We start from the raw sequence: 24527 nt of genomic DNA, 5'->3' as shown, positions 1-24527 counted from the left end.
CACTCCTCATAGACAAGTTTTCCAGCAACAGTGTAGACTTTCTCTTAACACTCCATGTTGCATTGCTCAGCGAGATAGGATGAAGATAACAAACAAACTCTGGGTCAGTTTGGTGTCCCCTATCCCCCGTCACCAGGTTACCATGGCAGCCTCTATTCCACTTAATGCTAATCTGTCCATCAGGTCAAAAGGTCAGCTGAAGCTGCTACCTTTTCAACAAACACCATCATTGATTAACACCTGAAAAATGGGCCCGAACATGGAACTTTCCAAAGCAAACAAATTAAATAATGTATTTGATTTTGCTTTACATGTCAAATAATTAATTCAAATAATGAATTCATCACACATGATTAAACAAATATATGCAGTGCAACTATTCCAGCTAGTAGGTGGTACAGGCTTTATGACTACATTATTGGTAGACCGTCAATAAATATTTGCACATGTGGCAGTTAATGTATTTTCTCAAGTTTAATTTCTCACTATGGATAATGTCAAAGTGCAGAATACAACGCTTATTTCTGATATTGCTCCAAAGCTTTTAAATACATTCCTGGCTTTATGTCCTGGTGTCCATGTTGATATTCAGTTCAACCATGTGTTTATTTATTTTACCAGGCAAGTCAGTTAAGAACAAATTCTTATTTTCAATGACGGCCTAGGAACAGTGGGTTAACTGCCTGTTCAGGTGCAGAACGACAGATTTGTACCTTGTCAGCTCGGGGGTTTGAACTTGCAACCTTCCGGTTCCTAGTCCAACATTCTAACCACTAGGCTACCCTGCCACACCCTATGTGTGATAAATGTTATATGAGATGAGAGAGTAACAATGCTTATTGTTTATTGCAGTTGACTTCTTAGGGTCATTCTATGAATACAGTGCCATTAGGATGGTGTAATTTTGTCAAAATAATTCTTTATTTAACCTAATTTCAACATTCCGTAATAAAGAGCCCCTGTTTAACTAACTCATCTCAAAAGGTTAAATTAAAAAAACATTATTTCAAAGTGACTATAAACATGACTGATTTCAATGTAACAGCGTTGACAATTTCGTCTTAAAACCTTTTACTGCAGTGGGCTAAATCAGTGTTACATTTTGAGTTTCATCCCAATATTACACGTTATATACATCACAGAAGACAGATTTGTTGTAAAACAAAAACATTCCACCCATGAGGCCAAAAGGGGGAGCTTTAGGTAATTGACTGCTGTAAAGGGCTACATCAGCAGTTACTACCATTGTGACAGGGGGAATGGAAGATTGTTGTGTGTAACAGAGAGGGGAAATTGAAAACAAGCTTAACAATAATATATGAACTTGTTAAAGCATTTCTAGCTTATATGTCTATGGGTAACAGGCCTGACATATTATGCACAAGACACACAGTTTTAAGCACAAAACACCAGAAAGAGAAGAACTTGCTCATCTGCTTTTACACTGTGATTTGAATTCTTGATGTTCAATGTTTCTTTAAAAAAATAATTTTAAAGGAATATTTCTACCATTATTAAAATAACAGATCAGTTCACGTTAAAGTGATACTTCGTTATTTCGGTAAATTGGTTATCTACTTCTCCAGAGTGAGATGAACTTGTGGATAACATGTGTATGTTTCTGTGTCCAGTATGAAGGAAGTTACAGATGTGGGATTTCCATTTGATCACTTTGTTGCAGATTTTTTTTTCTGCACTGCAGGAAACACCATTTATTTTTTTAACATTTATTTAACAAGTGAAGTCAGTTAAGAACAAATTCTTAATTACAATGTTGGCCTACACCGGCAAAACCCGGACGATGCTGGGACAATTGTGCGCCGCCCTATGTAACTCCCAATCACAGGCGGTTGTGATACAGCCTGGAATCAAACCAGGGTGTCTGTAGTGACACCTCAAGCACTGAGATGCAGTGCTTAGACCACTGCGCCACTCGGGAGGAAACAAACTTGTAGTGTATTCAAGGTTTAAAAAGGCTTCTAAAGTTGTAACAACCCCTACAAAAAAATGCTCATTCATTATAATCTACATAATAATTCACATTTCCTGTTGCTGCAGGATTATTTTCTTAAATCTGTAGAGGAAGTTTTGCAAGCCAATGCTAACTAATGTTAGTGCAAAGACTGTAAGTCCGTGGGTATCTGCTAACGCTAGTTAGCAATTGTGTTAGCACTAAGTAGCAACTTCCTTCAAACTTCACGCAGAGACATAATTTTTTTATTTTTTATTCATCTGACTCATTGCCAAAATCCCGAATTATCCCTTTTCAATGGTTGACTTTAAACCTGAGGGACAAATGTAAATGAATCACTAATCACAATGAATAAGTAAACATCTTCAAACATTAATTTCTCAAAGCAACAAAATAACTAGGGTTTTAGAATGATCTGGGGTTAAGTGAGTTAAATTCTTCCCAGAAATTGCACAAATGTTATGTGGGACATTCCAAGTTTTACAGAGAAAACTAATAAAAAAATACTGGTATTTGAATTATTTTTTACTCTTTAGTTTAGTTAAAGTGTCGATGTGTGTTACATTGACTGTTTTATCAAAATGTTCACAAACAATGTCTGAGGGACTGAGGCACCCTTATTCGTGGAATGACCCATTACAGTGGATCTGATCACCTGTGCCCAAAAACACAGGAGGTTGGTGGCACCTTAATTGGGGAGGATGGGCTCGTGGTTGGAGTGGATATACTGAAATGGCATCAAATAACTCAAACAGGGTTTCCGGGTGTTTCCATCAACTCCGTTCCGGCCATAATTATGAGCCATGAACCAAAAACACTTACAGTTTGCCTACGTGTCCAATATAGTTTGGCCGTTACTTTTCGACAATGACAATAGATTATGTGCAAAATATATTATATATATTAATTAATATATATATATAAATATATATTAAACAACTGTTTCACTGTATTATTCTGTTCTGCCTCCATCCCATTATTCCAAACTTCTGGACACATGAGATCAACTAAGGTGCGCTGGTAGGCTCTGGGACATTCATAATGTACTGTAGGTCTCCACAACCCTGCCAAAACATTGAGATATGACCACACATTTCGTTCCTTTAGGGCTTTTCTGAAAAAGCCCCATGCGATCAAGAGTTTTCTGTTATCTTTTCCTACTGTTCAACACTTGAGATTTTCTGCCATGACACCTTCATAAGGCACAAGAATGACATACAGCAACAAAAACAGAAAGCATATTGAAGTTAGAAGCTATAGGATTTGAAGCAACAGCCAACCCGCGTGTGGTCAACTATTTCAGCACCATTTCACACTGCTCTGAGACAAGCATGTGGACTGCTCTTCATATGTCAATGACAATTTTATTTTTATGAAATCTCAGTTTGGGTTTTGGTTAGACAACAATTAGGGTGTGGAAATGTTATAGTCTTAGTACTGTAGCCTACTCCCGATGTCATGTTGTACAGAACCATATTTTTGTAACAGAGACCCTGAGGGTTTCGTTTTTTTTTTTTTTTAATAGAAACACCATAATATTAATCAAATTAATTAAGCTATATTTCTTAAAATCAATTCCATATACTATGTTCTTACAAAAAATGTTTTAAATTCTCTAGTACAGCCAATATTGAAGACTATCAATCTTCAGACTATCAATCTATCAATCTTTAGGATTGGTGGGTCACCTTTGAGGTTGAGCTAATGTAGGCTAAAACGATTAGCATGAGGTTGTAAGTAACAAGAACATTTCACCGGACATAGACATATCTGATATTAGCAGCAAGCTTAAAATATTGTTAAACTAACTGCACTGTCCAATTTACAGTCGCTATTACAGTGAAAGAATACCACGCTATTATTTGAGGATAGTGCACAGTTTGAACAAGAAAAGTTATTAATAAACAAATTTGGCACATTTGGGCAGTCTTGAACATTTTGAACAGAAATACAATGGTTCATTGGATCAGTCTAAAACTTTGCAGCTATACTGCCTCCATCTAGTGGCCAAAATCTAAATTGCACCTGGGCTGGAAAAAAACGTTATGGCCTTTCTCTTGCATTTCAAAGATGACGGAACAGAAAAATACAACAACAAAAAAGTTGTTTTTTTCTTTGTATTATCTTTTACCAGACCTAATGTGTTATATTCTCTGACATTCCTTTAAGAATTGCACAACCTTCAAAGTGTTTCCTTTCAAATGGTACCACGAATATGCATCCTTGCTTCAGGGCCTGAGCAACAGGCAGTTAGATTTGGGTATGTCATTTTAGGTGAAAATTGAAAAAAAGGGGCCAATCCGTAATTAACATGTGATACAGTTAAAGTCGGAAGTTTACATACACCTTAGCCAAATACATTCAAACTAGGTTTTTCACAAATCCTGACAATTTATCCTAGTAAAAATGTCCTGTCTTAGGTCAGTTAGGATCACCATTTTATTTTAAGAATGTGAAATGTCAGAATAATAGTAGAGAGAATAATTTATTTTAGCTTCCATTTCTTTCATCACATTCCCAGTGGGCCCGAAGTTAACATACGCTCAATTAGTATTTGGTAGCATTGGCTTTAAATTGTTTAACTTGGGTCAAACATTTTTTGTAGCCTTCCACAAGCGTCCCACAATAAAGTGGGTGAATTTTGGCCCATTCCTTCTGACAGAGCTGGTGTAACTGAGTCAGGTTTGTAGGCCTCCTTGCTCGGACACGGTTTTTCAGTTCTGCCCACACAATTTCTATAGGATTGAGGTCAGGGCTTTGTGATGGCCACTCCAATACCTTGACTTTGTTGTCCATAAGCCATTTTGCCACAACTTTGGAAGTATGCTTGGGGTCATTGTTCATTTGGAAGACCCATTTGCGACCAAACTTTAACTTCCTGACTGATGTCTTGAGATGTTGCTTCCGTATATCCACATAATTTCCCTGCCTCATGATGCCATCTATTTTGCGAAGTGCACCAGTCCCTCCTGCAGCAAAGCACCCCCACCACCAGATGCTGCCACCCCCGTGCTTCACGGTGGGATGGTGTTCTTCAGCTTGCAAGCGGCCTCCTTTTTCCTCCAAACATGACGAATGTCATCATGGCCAAACAATTCTATTTTTGTTTCATCAGACCTTAGGACATTTCTCCAAAAAGTACAGTACATGTGCAGTTGCAAACTGTAGTCTGGCTTTTTTTATTGCGGTTTTGGAGCAGTGGCTTCTTCCTTGCTGAGTGGCCTTTCAGGGTTATGTCGATATTGGACTCATTCTACTGTGGGTATAGATACTTTTGTACCTGTTTCCTCCAGCATCTTCACAAGGTCCTTTGCTGTTGTTCTGGGATTGAGTTGCACTTTTCGCACCAAAGTACGTTCATCTCTAGGAGACAGAACACGTCTCCTTCCTGAGCGGTATGTCGGCTGCGTGGTCCCATGGTGTTTATACTTGCCTACTATTGTTTGTACAGATGAACGTGGTACCTTCAGGCGTTTGGAAATTGCTCCCAATGATGAACCAGACTTGTGGAGGTCTTGGATGATTTCTTTTGATTTCCCCATGATGTCAAGCAAAGAGGCACTGAGTTTGAAGGTAGGCCTTGAAATACCTCCATAGGTACACCTCCAATTGACTGAAACAATGTCAATTAGCCTATCAGAAGCTTCTAAAGCCATGACATAATATTCTGGAATTTTCCAAGCTGTTTAAAGGCACAGTCTTTAAACAGTATGTAAACATCTGACCCACTGGAATTGTGAATTATAAGTGAAATAATCTGCCTGTAAAAAAATGTTGGAAAAATTACTTGTGTCATGGACAATGTAGTTGTCCTAACTGACTTGTCAAAACTATAGTTTGCTAAAAGAAATTTGTAGAGTGGTTGAAAAATGAGTTTTAATGACTCTAACCTAAGTGTATGTAAAGTTCTTCAACTGTAACTGCTGCAATGGAGTCAGGCCGCACTTTATTTACCCATTATTCACCAGGACCAACCTCATACAGTACCTTGTTAGTTCCTTTAGCCTGAACCAAAATGACACTCCCTGACAAGAGTCAAATCAAAGTCATTTCACAAGTCATTTGTCACACGCTCACCTTACAGTGAAATGATTACTTACAAGCCTTTACAATGCAGTTTTAAGAAAAAACATTTAAAAAGTAAGAGATAAGAATAACAAATAATTAAAGAGCAGCAGTAAAATAACAATAGCGTGTCTATATACAGGGGATACCGGTACAGAGTCAATGTGCGGGAGCACCGGTGCCTAGGTATTTGATTTAATACAGTATGCACATGTAGGTAGATTGACTATGCATAGATAATCACAGAGAGAAGCAGCAGTGTAGAGGGGGGGGGGGGGGCAATTCAAATAGTCTGTGTAGACATTTTGATTAGCTGTTCAGGAGTCTTATGGCTTGGGGGTAGAAGCTGTTGGCACCGAGACTTGGCGCTCCGGTACCGCTTGTCGTGCTGTAGCAGAGTGAACAGTCTATAACTAAGGTGGCTGGAGTCTTTGACAATTTTAGGGCCTTCCTCTGACACCACCTGGTATAGAGGTCCTGGATGGCAGGCGGCTTGGCCCCGGTGATGTACTGGGCCATACGCACTACATCTCTGCTAGTGGGTGTCTCTAGTCAATAGAGTCTCGAAGCCACAAGAGGGTGGAACATTTCAAACTTTGCTTGTAGCAATATTTGGGATAACAATTGCTAGTTTGATCATGTACAATGTAAATGATTTATTATTTTTCTTTTTTTATCACCTTTATTTAACCAGGTAGGTTTAGTTGAGAACAAGTTCTCATTTGCAACTGCGACCTGGCCAAGATAAAGCATAGCAGTGTGAACAGACAACACAGAGTTACACATGAAGTAAACAATTAACAAGTCAATAACACAGTAGAAAAAAAAGAGAGTCTACATACCTTGTGTGCAAAAGGCATGAGGAGGTAGGCGAATAATTACAATTTTGCAGATTAACATTGGAGTGATAAATGATCAGATGGTCATGTACAGGTAGAGATATTGGTGTGCAAAAGAGCAGAAAAGTAAATAAATAAAAACAGTATGGGGATGAGGTAGGTAAAAATGGGTGGGCTATTTACCGATAGACTATGTACAGCTGCAGCGATCGGTTAGCTGCTCAGATAGCAGATGTTTGAAGTTGGTGAGTGAGATAAAAGTCTCCAACTTCAGCGATTTTTGCAATTCGTTCCAGTCACAGGCAGCACAGAACTGGAACGAAAGGCGGCCAAATGAGGTGTTAGCTTTAGGGATGATCAGTGAGATACACCTGCTGGAGCGCGTGCTACGGGTTGGCGTTGCCATCGTGACCAGAGAACTGAGATAAGGCGGAGCTTTACCTAGCATGGACTTGTAGATGACCTGGAGCCAGTGGGTCTGGCGACGAATATGTAGCGAGGGCCAGCCGACTAGAGCATACAGGTCGCAGTGGTGGGTGGTATAAGGTGCTTTAGTGACAAAACGGATGGCACTGTGATAAACTGCATCCAGTTTGCTGAGTGTTGGAAGCAATTTTGTAGATGACATCGCCGAAGTCGAGGATCGGTAGGATAGTCAGTTTTACTAGGGTAAGTTTGGCGGCGTGAGTGAAGGAGGCTTTGTTGCGGAATAGAAAGCCGACTCTAGATTTGATTTTCGATTGGAGATGTTTGATATGATCCTGGAAGGAGAGTTTACAGTCTAGCCAATGATTAACTCCTGTATAGGATGTTTTTGTCTGGGGACTCGAGTCGAGCGTTCAAATGTGTGATTCGCTCACGAATTCAGCACAGCTGCAACGTAAGTCTTTCATCTGTTCCAGTTAATCACAGTGGCAATCCATTCACCGCACAGAGCACAAGGTGAGGGGACCCTAAAGAGTCCACACAAGTTACTGGACTCTGTCTGTCATAGTACAAGCCCATGATTATAATGGGGTTATAATTGGGAACGGGGAGAAGAAATGAGAGAGCCGACTGGAGCATGAGCCAATAAGGACAATTGTAAATGTGGTAATATCTGGAAGGTGAAGTTACGATGTGTGTGTGTGGAGGAGGGAACGAGAATATAGGGAGTTCTATAAGTGCTATTAAGTACATCTAGGATCAATCTCATTAAAACAGGTCCAATTTCCTTTCTGTAGGACATGGTCTCATCTGAATTGAAGTTACAATTTCTTTTGTGTTCCGTTACCTTACTATTTGACTGGGCAAATTCTCCTCAAAATATGAAATGAAATGGCCAAGAGTGAATAGCTTTAAAAATCTATTAAACACACTAGCTAGCTCTGTCTGGAAAAGCAGTTTGATGGCACAGCAGGTTCTCAATGAGTAATATCAAAATATACTGCTCTTCACTAAACATGCTTAGGACAGGCTCTTAACTAAAATGGCTACAGGTAGTTAAACTAAGTATGTCAGCCAACGATTTGTCATATTTAATCTCTCATAAATAAAATATTATCTCCTATCACTTTTAGCACCGTGTTTCAGCATCTTCCCATCATTCTGAATGACAGAATGTTTTTTTAAGCCCTTCCAACATTGTAAGCAGATAAAAAAAAGTGCCAAATAGCAACAAAAAAAAGAAGAAGATGCATAACAGTCATTAACTCAATCAGGGCAACATCAAGACATTTGTTTCAACTGACCTCCCTGGAGAGGTTACCAAGGTTGTTATGTGTATGTCTCAGTAAGTCCAGAGTAAAAGGTATGATGCAACCATAAATGGTGCTGATAGTGACCATAATGACTGCAACCATTTCAAAATAACTAGCTGTAACAGTACAATACTTTCATTCACATGCCCTGCTTATATTTATTATTACAATTCTCAAGAATTATTAGTTAATATTTCATGAAAGTGGTATCTATTTCCCTCCTTAACCAGTGTTGTTCTATATTACTTCAAGTGGTACTCCGGTCTCCTTTTCACCACAGTTAACACCTGGTTTACTTATCAAAAGGCAGATGTCAATAGGTGGTCCAGGTAAGTCATGACATGGCACAAGTGCCGTTTCTCTTTTATTCTCTATTGGTCCTCTGTTGATCCTCAAGCAAGATGGAGGCCAATGACATTCCATCAGACGATCAGACCATCTCCTTGAATGCCCTACTCTTGTAAGTTTGCAGTTTAAAAATCTACATTTTGCTCAAAACATTATTTTACCATTTAGTGTGTGTTCTTCACTGTATGTATACTTGGCATATCACTTTAAAAAAAAAAAAAGTACAAAAATTGCTGGAGGACATCTTCAAAAAAAAAAGATGACTCCTGAAGAATGACTCTTATGACTCCTGAAGAATAATCATGCTATCAAAGGTTGTGCCATGTTTCTCCATTTCCCCTTGCAGAAAAAACACAAGTCACCTAGAATGTGGATCAGATTTTCCTCCTCATAGCTTCTGGTATTTGTCACAGAACATGCTTGTTGTGACCTTCCTTCCCTCACACCGTCCCTCTCTGTGGCTACACTTACCACATCAAGTATGTGTCCCACTACTGACACTTTCTTTTGAATAAGGGTCACGTAAACTAAAATGCTTTATTTTATTTCATCAGGGGCTTCTTCCAACACCATGAAATCTTACATTCACACTATATTATGGATTCTAGCCACTGAAGGGGATTCTCTAAATAAATAGCTCCTTACATTCATAGCCGTAATTAGCCGTTTCACAAGGGCAATTCTGGGTGCTATGCAGCAAATTCCTAGTTTGTGAAAATCGACCTGCAGTGACCCTTAACCAGAATTTCAATGTCACTCTGTAATAGGGAAATAATTCAAGAAATACACTACTGTTCAAGTTTTTCTTTGACGCAAAGCTCCATTTTACAGAGGAGGACTTTTTACATTGCCCTCTCTCATTTCCACACACATTCCCAAGGGAAATATGAATAACTATATACTATACATGTTACGTAGGTCCATAGGACAAAGTGCACTCCGATTTGATGCTGGCTAGACACTTAACCCATTTAGGTCTCCCTAAAAAATTATTTATTTTAAAGTGTGCCCCAATCAGTGCCATTTCTTCAATTTTAGGTACACATTGAGCTATAACCAATCATGAACCATCTATGAAGTTGCAACCTCATTTTGTTCACCGGTATTGTCACATGCTGTTCTTGGACTTGACTGTTTTGACAGTTGCCACAACATGTGGTAATATTTAACACAATACTTTTAGAGCACTTAAGATATGTTTTAAGAAGCAAGTAGTGGACAGTAACTAAACTCAGCAAAAAAAGAAACGTCCTCTCACTGTCAACTGCGTTTATTTTCAGCAAACCTAACATGTGTTAATATTTGTATGAACATAACAAGATTTAAGAACTGAGACATAAACTGAACAAGTTCAGCAGACATGTGACTAAACGAAATTTAATTATGTGTCCCTGAACAAAGGGGGGTCAAAATCAAAAGTAACAGACAGCTGCATTAAGTACTGCAGTGCATCTCATCCTCATGGACTGCACCAGATTTGTCTGTTCTTGCTGTGAGATGTTACCCCAATCTTCCATCAAGGCACCTGAAAGTTCCCAGACATTTCTGGGGGAAATGGCCATAGCCCTCACCCTTGGATCCAACAGGTCCCAGACGTGCTCGATGGGATTGACATCCGGGCTCTTTGCTGGTCATGGCAGAACACTGACATTCCTGTCTTGCAGGAAGTCACGCACAGAATGAGCAGTATGATTGGTGGCATTGTCATGCTGGAGGGTCATGTCAGGATGAGCCTGCAGGAAGGGTACCACATGAGGGAGGAGGATGTCTTCCCTGTAACGCACAGCGTTGAGATTGCCTGCAATGTCAACAACCTCAGTCCGATGATGCTGTGACATACCGCCCCAGACCAGTCCTGTCTGGTCCAGCGACGGTGGGTTTGTGCCCATACGCAACGTTGTTTCCGGTGATGTCTGGTGAGGACCTCCCTTATAACAGGCCTACAAGCCTTCAGTCCAGCCTCTCTCAGCCTATTGTGAACAGTCTGAGCACTGATGGAGGGAATATGCATTCCTGGTGTAACTCGGGCAGTTGATGTTGCCGTGCTGTACCTGTCCCGCAGGTGTGATGTTCGGATGTTCTGATCCTGTGCAGGTGTTGTTACACCTGGTCTGCCGCTGCGAGGACGATCAGCTGTCCGTCCTGTCTCCCTGTAGCGCTGTCTTAGGCGTCTCACAGTACAGGCATTGCAATTTATTGCCCTGGCCACATCTACAGTCCTCATGCCTCCTTGCAGCATGCCTAAGGCACATTCAAACAGATGAGCAGGGACCCTGGGAATATTTATTTGGGAGGTTTTCAGAGTCAGTAGGAAGGCCTCTTTAGTGTCCTAAGTTTCCATAACTGTGACCTTAATTGCCTACCGTCTGTAAGCTGTTAGTGTCTTAACGACCGTTTCACAGGTGCATGTGCATTTATTGTTTATGATTCATTGAACAAGCATGGGAAACAGTGTTTAAACCCTTTACAATGAAGATATGTGAAGTTATTTGGATTTTTACTAATTATCTTTGAAAGACAGGGTCCTGAAAAAGGGATGTTTCTTTTTTTGCTGAGTTTATGCCTGATCAAAGGAAGGTAAACACAAAACAAATATTAGCTCTTTGCAAAACAACAAACCTGACCTTAACAAAAAATGGCCACCAAAGCTCCTCATCCCCATGCCACTCACTCTTCCTATACACTCCAGCCATACAGTTATTCAACATGGTTGCCTCTTATACTCAGCAAACATGATTCAAGGCTTTGATATCTGCGACAACAACACAGTGACCTCAAGTGCAACATGATAAATCCATTCTTGGCAAAGGAAACGTTCAACTTTTTTCATCAGACCAGAAGCAGTGGCTGAGGGTCTATGGCCTTGCAGTAGCAAAGAGCATGTCAATCTCTCTGGATGCTGGCTGTGAATTTCAGCTCATGTTTTCACTCTAAACAAAATGGTTGGTGATTTACAGTGCAGGGTCTCACAGTGCAGAAAGCTTATTTGAAACATAATCTTCCAAGGATAAATAATGGGTGTGTATTGGGATAGAAATAACAAATTGCGAAGAAATTCTCTCGTCATCGGCCTCTGTTGACTCAAATCCCAATTTCAGTTCACGTTCCAGTAATGGCCCCAAAGTTTGAACTCTGACAAATGTACCGTGCCTTCAGAAAGTATTCATACCCCTTGACTTATTCCACATTTTGTTGTGTTACAGCCTGAATTCAAAATGGATTCTGAATTATTCTACACACAATACCTCATAATAGCAAAGTGAAAATATGTTTTTAGAAATGTTAGCAAATGTATAAAAAAAATATGAAATACAGAAATCTAATTTACTTAAGTATTCACACCCCTGAGTCAATACTTTGTAGAAGCACCTTTGGCGGTGATTATAGCTGTGAGTCGTCTTGGGTATGTCTGCATCAGCTTTGCACATCTGGATTTGAGGATTCTCTCCCATTCTTCATTTTCTCAGTCTCTGTTAAGTTAGATGGGGAGCGGCTGTAACCTGTAATCTTAAAGTATTTTCACAGATTTTAAATGGGATTCACGTCGGGGCTTTGGCTGGGCCAGTCAAGGACTTTCACATTCTTGTTCTGTAGCCATTCCAGTATTTTATACCCTTCCCCAGAGATATGCCTCATCGCAATTATATCTCAGAGTTCTACATGCAGTTCAAACTGATGATTGAGTTGGAGTCGTCCGTGGGCCACGCAGTCATGGGTGAACAGGTAGTACTGGAGGGGGCTGAGAACGCATCCTTGTGGGGCCCCTGTGTTTAGGATCAGCCTTCACTACCTAGGGGCGGCCCGTCAGGCAGTCCAGAACCCGTTTCACAGGACGGGGTTCCGACCCAGGGCCTCAAGCTTAATGATGAGCTTGGAGGGTACTATGGTGTTGAAGGCTGAGCTATAGTCAATGAACAGCATTCTTACATACTGCAGGTATTCCTTTTGTCCAGATGGGATAGGGCAGTCTTCAGTGCGATGGGGATTGCATCGTCTGAGGATCTATTGGGGTGATAAGCAAATTGAAGTGGGTCTAGGGTGTCAGGAAAGGTAGAGATGGTATGATCCATAACTAGCCTCTCAAAGCACTTCTTAATGACAGAAGTGAGTGCTACGGGGCGAAAGTAATTTAGTTCAGTTACCTTTGCTTTCCTGGGTACAGGAACAATGGTGGACATCTTGAAGCAAGTGAGGACAGCAGACTGGGATAGAGAGAGATTGACAAACAACAAACATCTTGTAAAACCCCCTGTCAATGGAACCTTGTAAAATGTTACAAAATATTGAACCGGGTTGAGATTTCCCACCAACCCCAAAATATTTCCCAGTTTATACCCAGTCTTCCATGTTTATTGTTTCAAAGTTTAATTTGATTAGAGTGTAATATAACCTTTCTGGCACATTCGACATGTGAGCAGTGAAAGAGAGATGGAGAGAGTGAGTGAGTGAGAGAAAGGCAAAAGGTAGAGAGTCAACATGTGGTTGCTATTAATTTATGCATTATCATCTTTCATTTTGACATAAAGAGTTGTTCCATGGTGTAAGGGTGCTGTACATTGTAAGCGGTAATGTGCTTTGAGCTGGGCTGTTCATTGCCAGAGGAAACGTGATGCAGAAACAATTTCGGAGGAAAGGAGGAGGTGATTTGTTTTCGGGATCCAGAAGCAGCTCAAGTATTTAATGGCCGCCTGTGTTAATTGCACTCTTTCAACATGGCCCTGTTAAATGAAACAAGCCCACACACCGCAGACCTCAGTGCGTACAACTACTCCAATCACTCCATATAAGGTGAGAGAAGCAGAAAAAGGGTTTTAAAGTTTGTTTCCGGTTTAACATTTCCACCTCAGGCCCAAAGTTACCTCAGGCCCAAAGTTAAGGTAGGAGTTCAATTTAAAGCCCATTCATGTTCCTGTATTTGGCTACAGACAGTTTGGAATAAGACATTTGGTTTCAACACAAGCACCTGTTTGTTTCCTGGAAATAATAAAACATAAAAGACGATCAAATAAATTCTACCAGAAGGAGAATGAATTAAGGGTTAAGGTTAAGAGTTTCATGTTTTACTGTAGTTCTGCTACACAATAAAGGTTTAATTGATCTGATATGAAGTTTGGGATGAAAAGATTGATAAATCTGTCTTTGGCGTCATTTGAGTCCTCAAACATGACTTACTACAGTGTATCCCCATTTCATATGAGTAATAGTCAAATGAATACCACATGAAAATAACAATCCAAAGATTTTCCTTTCCTTCTTCCTTTTGATTGTGTTGGAACCTGGCTTGATGGTGTAAAGCCTTCAGAGAGGCCGCACCAGGATTACTGAACGGGCATGCAGTGCCTCCCAAAAAAGATCATACAAAGTTCGGCCCAGGCCCAAACCAGAACTCTGTAATTCTCATCATCATTACATCATTGATGCTTTGGCTTCCCTTTCCCGCAAATTACTATTTTTAAACCCATTCCTGAGACCACAGGACCCACACGGGGCAACCGATCTCCCTTAAAATTACCAAACAAATCTGCAACAATCACTTAGCTCCTCCGTAGTTCTGCCAGTAGCTCTACCTCTTGATTGTGAAATCACAGATGTTTTCTGTTTGTGACCGCAGCTACCCAACAAATTAACACAACAAATGGAGCACTTGGAATTTGAGTTAAAAATGGTAGACCTCCCTGGATGGATGTGTGGTCCTGACATCATACTGACAGACGTGAGTTGACCAGTGTGCAGTTGCTTTTCAACACAACATCACTGTCTTTGTGTAGGTGTCCCAATATTTTGTATTGTTATGACTTTGGCAAAGTCTGAAGCTCCTCCAGTTGGGAGTTAATTCACTTCTATTTCGTTCCACACAGAAGTTACTAGCATAGAGGAGAGAGCGCAAGAGTGCAAATGGGATCTCAGCTCTGAGTGAAAGTCAGTGTGCCATGAAGTTTGCCTTTGTACAGTTAATTCCTTTGGTTTTGGCCAAGCCTGGCTTCTCATGGCCTCCCTTCAATTTGGTAATGGAAAACGGACCTTCCTAGTTTCTGATGGTTGATTACATGCACGTGGGAACTCTCTAGATATTTTCCCTGTATTTTAATGGCCTACGTCCTAACAAGGAAGCAGCATCACTTTTTGTTATTTTTGGTGAAAACGCCAAGGTTTTACATTTGACCATTTTGAATCTTTGAGCTCTACCAATCTTCTCAGGATAACATGGTACATCCTATGCCTAAGGAATAATCACGTTAACCTTTGAGAAATGTGGGTAAATTACCCATGTCTTTGACAAATGTGACTGTGGTAAATCCTGCTTACTGCAGCTCTTTACCTATAACAGACTGGAACAGTCGTACTTTGGTTTATTCCACTTGAAAGCTCACAAAACGGACATCAAGCCTCAGAATACAAGTAGGGAGACCCTACAGTTATAATTGGAAACATACACTGTTGAAATGAGCAAACCATTGGGGAAGGATTCTTGGGGATTGGAAAGGTTCTCCAGGTTCCCGAGACACCAATGATGCACACTAGCCAATGACTGAAAATAATCAAAGATCAAAAGACAATCCTTTTTCGGTGTTGTTTTCTGTGATTAGACCCTACAGTAGTGTAGGACACCCATTGGTCATTCAAATAATATCTTCACATAACATCACATTTATCACACTTGTACACTGTGATAAAACATTTAATTTACGATGTTGTCTTGTGCTCTCTCACAACATATAACTCGATTTTCTGTGTATAGGTTAAAAAAGACCTTCTTGTCTACACAAGCATCAGTTCTTCAAAACTAAAGGATGACATCACTACCATATATGGAAAACGTGGTTCTTACTTCCTGGCTGTTTTACATAGGTGCTTTCTGGTTTGGTTATTTTCAGTTTTGTGTAGAGGTTGCACCGTGCATGAGAGCAGGGATGTGGCCCCTGTATTGCCACCTGCAGTCCAAGCTAGCGTGTCCCTGAGGGCATCACTGTCCATCTGGTTAATCACAAAAACACATTCACACTCGTTCCTCATCCAATATTAAAAAAAAAAAAGAAAGAAAAACACCATCACATTCAAAGTCCGTCCTTAATCATATTTAAACGATGTGCAAAAGGCCCCACAAAGCAAAACAAGGTGTACTGCAGCCAGTAAACACAGACAACCAAACCTCTGTGAAATGGGGTTTATTTAGTATCCCCAGTGATTACTGAACTATGGAGCTACTACTGGCGCTGCTAACCTAAGGCTGCCATTTGAGGTCAAAGTCAGCAGTTTATATCAGTGATGTCAGAGTCAGAAGTGGAATAATGTCCCTTGTGTTGTCGGCGTCAAAGACTCACAACATGGAAAAACATCCCAGAAGACCTTGCAGTAGGACTTTCAGATCCATCTGATCATTGACTTTGCAGAACCATGACACTAGCCAGCTCAGACTACCTCAGAGTATGTGGACACAATCCTTGAATTGTGTGGAACCCAATTCGGGAGATGGAGCTGCGATGCCCCTGATGATTTACTGTACCATTAAAACGTTTGGACACACCTACTTATTCAAGGGTTTTTCTTTATTTTTTAAAACTATTTTCTACATTGTAGAATAATAGTGAAGACATTAAAACTATAAAATAAAACATATGGAATCATGTAGTAACTAAATAAGTGCTAAACAAATTAAAATATATTTCATGTTAGATTTTTCACAGTAGCCAACATTTGCATTGATGACAACTTTGCACACTCTTGGAATTCTCTACCAGCTTCATGAGGTAGTCATCTGGAATGCATTTCAATTAACAGGTGTGCCTTGTTAAAAGTTCATTTGTGGAATTTCTTTCCTTCTTAATGCGATTGAGCCAATCAGTTGTCTTGTGTCAAGGTAAGGTGGTATACAGAAGATAACCCTGTTTGGTAAAAGACCATATCCATATTATGGCAAGAACAGCTGAAATAAGCAAAGAGAAACGACAGTCCATCATTACTTTAAGACATGAAGGTCAGTCAATACGGAACATTTCAAGAACTTTGAAAGTTTCATTAAGTGCAGTTTGATGAAACTGGCTCTCACGAGGACCGCTACAGGAAAGGAAGACCCAGAGTTACCTCTGCTGCAGGGGATAAGTACATTAGAATTAACTGCACCTCAGATTGCAGCCCAAATAAATGCTTCACTGAGTTCAAGTAACAGACCCATCTCAACATCAACTGTTCAGAGGAGACTGCGTGAATCGGGACTTCATGATCGAATTGCTGTAAAGAAACCACCACTAAAGGAAACCAATGAGAAGAAGAGACTTGGGCCAAGAAACGAGCAATGGTCTTTGGTCTGAGGATTCCAGATTTAGATTTTTGGTTCCAACCGCCTTGTCTTTGTGAGATGCAGAGTAGGTGAACGGATGATCTCCACATGTGTGGTTCCCACCGTGAAGCATGGAGAAGGAGGTGCTATGGTGTGGGGGTGCTTTGCTCGTGACACTAAGTGATTTATTTAGAATTCAAGGTACACTTAACCAGCATGGCTACCACAGCATTCTGCGGTGATACAAAATCCCATCTGGTTTGCGCTTAGTGAGACTATCATTTGTTTTTCAACAGGACAATGACCCAACACACCTGCAGGCTGTGTAAGGGCTATTTGACGAAGAAGGAGAGTGATGGAGTGCTGCATCAGATGATCTGGTCTCCACAATCACCCGAACACAACCCAATTGAGATAGTTTGGGATGAGTTCAACCGCAGAGTGAAGGAAAAGCAGCCAACAAGTGCTCAGCCTATGTGGGAACTCCTTCAAGGCTGTTGGAAAAGCATTCCAGGTGAAACCGGTTGAGAGAATGTCAAGAGTGTGCAAAGCTGACATCAAAGCAAAGGGTGGCTACTTTGAAGAATCTAAAATATTACATATACTTTGATTTTGTTTAACACTTTTTTGGTTACTGCATGATTCCATATGTGTTTTTTCATAGTTTTGATGTCTTTACTATTATTTTACAATGCAGAAAATAGTCAAATAAAGAAAACTCTGGAATGAATAGGTGTGTCCAAACTTTTGACTGGTACTGTACGTGATTATGACACAGTCACAAACACACTGAGATTCATCGGTTTCCAACAATGTTCCTCATGCTGAGCCAGTCATTCCATTACCAGGGTCGATATACGCGTCACTTCATACAGTGCTGAGGCCAATGATGACGGGAGAGAAGAAGCCATGGCTATCTCAAGTGGGACCATCTTAACACTTCACAAGCGCAGCGTGCTATAGTCAAAGTGCAAGTTGAGCTAAACCATGGATGTTTGGGGGTAAACCTGGCTCAAAGAAGCCTCATAATTTCACAAATTCACCAACCTGCTCAAACCCGTACAACAGGTAACCTTATCCAACCTGCTCAAACCCGTACAACAGGTAACCTTATCCAACCTGCTCAAACCTTACAACAGGTAACCTTATCCAACCTGCTCAAACCTTACAACAGGTAACCTTATCCAACCTGCTCAAACCCTTACAACAGGTAACCTTATCCAACCTGCAAACACTTACAACAGATAACCTTATCCAACCTGCTCAAACCCTTACAACAGGTAACCTTATCCAACCTGCTCAAACCTTACAACAGGTAACCTTATCCAACCTGCTCAAACCCTTACAACAGGTAACCTTATCCAACCTGCTCAAACCCTTACAACAGGTAACCTTATCCAACCTGCTCAAACCCTTACAACAGGTAACCTTATCCAACCTGCAAACACTTACAACAGATAACCTTATCCAACCTGCTCAAACCCTTACAACAGGTAACCTTATCCAACCTGCTCAAACCCTTACAACAGGTAACCTTATCCAACCTGCTCAAACCCTTACAACAGGTAACTTATCCAACCTGCAAACCCTTACAACAGGTAACCTTATCCAACCTGCTCAAACCTTACAACAGGTAACCTTATCTAACCTGCTCAAACCTTACAACAGATAACCTTATCTAACCTGCTCAAACCCTTACAACAGATAACCTTATCTAACCTGCTCAAACCCTTACAACAGGTAACCTTATCCAACCTGCTCAAACCCTTACAACAGGTAACCTTATCCAACCTGCTCAAACCTTACAACAGGTAACCTTATCCAACCTGCTCAAACCTTACAACAGGTAACCTTATCCAACCTGCTCAAACCCTTACAACAGGTAACCTTATCCAACCTGCTCAAACCCTTACAACAGGTAACCTTATCCAACCTGCTCAAACCTTACAACAGGTAACCTTATCCAACCTGCAAACACTTACAACAGGTAACCTTATCTAACCTGCTCAAACCCTTACAACAGGTAACCTTATCCAACCTGCTCAAACCTTACAACAGGTAACCTTATCCAACCTGCTCAAACCCTTACAACAGGTAACCTTATCCAACCTGCTCAAACCTTACAACAGGTAACCTTATCTAACCTGCTCAAACCTTACAACAGATAACCTTATCTAACCTGCTCAAACCCTTACAACAGATAACCTTATCTAACCTGCTCAAACCCTTACAACAGGTAACCTTATCCAACCTGCAAACACTTACAACAGATAACCTTATCCAACCTGCTCAAACCTTACAACAGGTAACCTTATCCAACCTGCTCAAACCTTACAACAGGTAACCTTATCCAACCTGCTCAAACCCTTACAACAGGTAACCTTATCCAACCTGCTCAAACCCTTACAACAGGTAACCTTATCCAACCTGCTCAAACCTTACAACAGGTAACCTTATCCAACCTGCAAACACTTACAACAGGTAACCTTATCTAACCTGCTCAAACCCTTACAACAGGTAACCTTATCCAACCTGCTCAAACCTTACAACAGGTAACCTTATCCAACCTGCTCAAACCCTTACAACAGGTAACCTTATCCAACCTGCTCAAACCTTACAACAGGTAACCTTATCCAACCTGCTCAAACCCTTACAACAGGTAACCTTATCCAACCTGCTCAAACCCTTACAACAGGTAACCTTATCCAACCTGCTCAAACCCTTACAACAGGTAACCTTATCTAACCTGCTCAAACCCTTACAACAGGTAACCTTATCCAACCTGCTCAAACCCTTACAACAGGTAACCTTATCTAACCTGCAAACCCTTACAACAGGTAACCTTATCCAACCTGCAAACACTTACAACAGGTAACCTTATCCAACCTGCAAACCCTTACAACAGGTAACCTTATCCAACCTGCTCAAACCCTTACAACAGGTAACCTTATCCAACCTGCAAACACTTACAACAGGTAACCTTATCTAACCTGCTCAAACCCTTACAACAGATAACCTTATCTAACCTGCAAACACTTACAACAGGTAACCTTATCCAACCTGCAAACACTTACAACAGGTAACCTTATCCAACCTGCTCAAACCCTTACAACAGGTAACCTTATCCAACCTGCTCAAACCCTTACAACAGGTAACCTTATCCAACCTGCTCAAACCCTTACAACAGGTAACCTTATCCAACCTGCTCAAACCCTTACAACAGGTAACCTTATCCAACCTGCTCAAACACTTACAACAGGTAACCTTATCCAACCTGCTCAAACCCTTACAACAGGTAACCTTATCCAACCTGCTCAAACCCTTACAACAGGTAACCTTATCCAACCTGCTCAAACCCTTACAACAGATAACCTTATCCAACCTGCTCAAAACCTTACAACAGGTAACCTTATCTAACCTGCTCAAACCCTTACAACAGGTAACCTTATCTAACCTGCTCAAACCCTTACAACAGATAACCTTATCCAACCTGCTCAAACCCTTACAACAGGTAACCTTATCCAACCTGCTCAAACCCTTACAACAGGTAACCTTATCCAACCTGCAAACACTTACAACAGATAACCTTATCCAACCTGCTCAAACCCTTACAACAGGTAACCTTATCCAACCTGCTCAAACCCTTACAACAGGTAACCTTATCCAACCTGCAAACACTTACAACAGATAACCTTATCCAACCTGCTCAAACCCTTACAACAGGTAACCTTATCCAACCTGCAAACACTTACAACAGATAAGTGTATGTTCTAACCTGCACAAAACACCACTTAAACGAAGGCTAACTCTGTGGTTTGAAGTTAAACAGGACCATAAGGAAGCTATCTAAAGTGTTTCAACTTCCAGAAACAGTTTAGTTCCCAGCAACCTCATTAAACAATGTCATTGGGAAGCAGAAATACCACATCTTGGTAGAACTAAACAAAAATGATTTTAACGAGATATCACTTTTTCTTTCGACTTCCTGCATTGGCTCAGTGTGCCCTTTACAGTTTGACAGGTTCCTGTACTTGTCTCTATTATTCTGTTTCCTAAGAAACTATCTTCAAAACAGAAGCCCCTTGTAAATTGTCCACTGACTGGCTGGAAGGGAGCACCTCACCCCCTACACACACACACACACACACACACACACACACACACACACCAACAACCACCCCTCACGCAACTCTGTATATTCCTTGGCACTGTTCCACTTTGTTAAGAGAAACATCCCAAAAAGAGGGATCCTATAACAGTAGACCTTGACCCTTGGCTGTTCGCTGGTTCCAGCAGCAGTCCATCTCAAAGAAGACAGGAACCACAGTTCTGTTCTGGAGCACTGGTCTAAGTCACTGTTCTGGATCACTGTTCTACGTCTCAGTTCTGGAGCACTGTTCTAAGTCACTGTTCTGGAGCGCTGTTCTAAGTCACTGTTCTGGAGTACTGTTCTAAGTCACTGTTCTGGAGCACTGTTCTAAGTCACTGTTCTAAGTCTCTGTTCTAAGTCACTGTTCTAGGTCACTGTTCTGGAGCACAGTTCTAAGTCACTGTTCTGGAGCACTGTTCTAAGTCACTGTTCTGGACCACTGTTCTGTCACTGTTCTAAGTCACTGTTCTGGACCACTGTTCTGTCACTGTTCTAAGTCACTGTTCTAAGTCTCTGTTCTGGAGCACTGTTCTAAGTCTCTGTTCTAAGTCTTTGTTCTAAGTCACTGTTCTAAGTCTCTGTTCTGGAGCACTGTTCTAAGTCTCTGTTCTGTAGCAGTTTTCTAAGTCTCTGTTCTGGAGCACTGTTCTAAGTCTCTGTTCTAACTCTTTGTTCTAAGTCACTGTTGTAAGTCTCTGTTCTGGAGCACTGTTCTAAGTCTCTGTTCTAAGTCTTTGTTCTATGTCACTGTTGTAAGTCACTGTTCTGGAGCACTGTTATAAGTCTTAGTTCTGTAGCAGTTTTCTAAGTCACTGTTCAGGAGCACTGTTCCAATTCACTGTTATAAGTCGCTGTTCTAAGTCACTGTTCTGGAGCACTGTTATAAGTCACTGTTCTAAGTTACTGTTCTGGAGCATTGTCTAAGTCTCTGTTCTGTCACACTGTACTAAGTCTCTGTTCTGGAGCATTGTACTACATCTCTGTACTAAGTCTCTGTTCTAAGTCTCTGTTCTGTCACACTGTACTAAGTCTCTGTTGTAAGTCTCTGTTGTAAGTCTCTGTTCTAAGTCTCTGTACTAAGTCTCTGATCTGTAGCTCTGTTTTAAGTCTCTGTACCAAGTCTCTGTACCAAGTCTCTGTTCTGTAGTACTGTTCTAAGTCTCTGTACTAAGTCTCTGTTCTAAGTCACTGTTCTGTAGCACTGTTTTATGTCTGTTCTGTTGCACTGTACTAAGTCTCTGTCATAAGTCTCTGTACTAAGTCTCTGTTCTAAGTCTCTGTTCTAAGTCTCTGTTCTAAGTCTCTGAGCTGTAGTACTGTTCTAAGCCTCTGTTCTGGTTGACTGTTCTAAGTCTCTGTTCTAAGTCTCTGTACCAAGTCTCTGTTCTAAGTCTCTGTTCTAAGTCTCTGTTCTAAGTCTCTGTTCTAAGTCTCTGTACTAAGTCTCTGTTCTAAGTCTCTGTACCAAGTCTCTGTACCAAGTCTCTGTTCTGTAGTACTGTTCTAAGCCTCTGTTATGGAGCACTGTCCTAAGTCTCTGTACTAAGTCTCTGTACTAAGTCTCTGTTCTGTCACACTATACTAAGTCTCTGTTTTTGGAGCATTGTACTAAGTCTCTGTACCAAGTCTCTGTTCTGTCACACTGTACTAAGTCTCTGTTCTGTCACACTGTACTAAGTCTCTGTTCTGTCACACTGTTCTAAGTCTCTGTCCTAAGTCTCTGTTCTGTCACACTGTACTAAGTCTCTGTTCTGGAGCATTGTACTAAGTCTCTGTACTAAGTCTCTGTTCTAAGTCTCTGTTCTGTTGCACTGTACTAAGTCTCTGTTCTAAGTCTCTGTTCTAAGTCTCTGATCTGTAGCACTGTTTTAAGTCTGTTCTGTTGCACTGTACTAAGTCTCTGTTCTAAGTCTCTGTTCTAAGTCTCTGTACTAAGTCTCTGTACTAAGTCTCTGTTCTAAGTCTCTGTTCTAAGTCTCTGTACTAAGTCTCTGTACTAAGTCTCTGTTCTAAGTCACTGTTCTGGAGCACTGTTATAAGTCTCTGTTATAAGTCTCTGTTATAAGTCTCTGTTCTGTAGCACTGTACTAAGTATGTTCTGTTGCACTGTACTAAGTCTCTGTTCTAAGTCTCTGTTTTAAGTCTCTGTTCTAAGTTTCTGTTCTAAGTCTCTGTACTAGGTCTCTGATCTGTAGCACTGTTTTAAGTCTGTTCTGTTGCACTGTACTAAGTCTCTGTTCTAAGTCTCTGTACTAAGTCTCTGTACTAAGTCTCTGAGCTGTAGTACTGTTCTAAGCCTCTGTTCTGGTTGACTGTTCTAAGTCTCTGTTTTAAGTCTCTGTTCTAAGTTTCTGTACTAGGTCTCTGATCTGTAGCACTGTTTTAAGTCTGTTCTGTTGCACTGTACTAAGTCTCTGTTCTAAGTCTCTGTACTAAGTCTCTGTACTAAGTCTCTGAGCTGTAGTACTGTTCTAAGCCTCTGTTCTGGTTGACTGTTCTAAGTCTCTGTTCTAAGTCTCTGTTCTAAGTCTCTGTACCAAGTCTCTGTACCAAGTCTCTGTTCTAAGTCTCTGTTCTAAGTCTCTGTACTAAGTCTCTGTACTAGGTCTCTGTTCTAAGTCTCTGTACTAAGTCTCTGTTCTAAGTCTCTGTACTAAGTCTCTGTTCGAAGTCTCTGTTCTAAGTCTCTGTTCTAAGTATCTGTACTAAGTCTCTGTTCTAAGTCTCTGTACTAAAGTCTCTGTTCTAAGTCTCTGTTCTAAGTCTCTGTACTAAGTCTCTGTGCTAAGTCTCTGTTCTGTCACACTGTACTAAGTCTCTGTTCTAAGTCTCTGTACTAAGTCTCTGTTCTAAGTCTCTGTTCTAAGTCTCTGTACTAAGTCTCTGTGCTAAGTCTCTGTTCTGTCACACTGTACTAAGTCTCTGTTCTGTCACACTGTACTAAGTCTCTGTTCTGTCACACTGTACTAAGTCTCTGTTCTGGAGCATTGTACTAAGTCTCTGTACTAAGTCTGTTCTGGAGCACTGTTCTACATCTCTGTTCTGTAGTACTGTACTAAGTCTCTGATCTGAGTCTCTGTTCTGTAGTACTGTTCTAAGCCTCTGTTTTTGAGCATGGTTCTATGTCTCTGTTCTG

This window comes from Oncorhynchus nerka, linkage group LG18 (assembly GCF_034236695.1).
Source record: "Oncorhynchus nerka isolate Pitt River linkage group LG18, Oner_Uvic_2.0, whole genome shotgun sequence".
Classification (NCBI taxonomy): Eukaryota; Metazoa; Chordata; class Actinopteri; order Salmoniformes; family Salmonidae; genus Oncorhynchus; species Oncorhynchus nerka.
The sequence above is the reverse complement of the archived record's forward strand: the minus strand, read 5'-3'. Positions refer to the sequence as shown.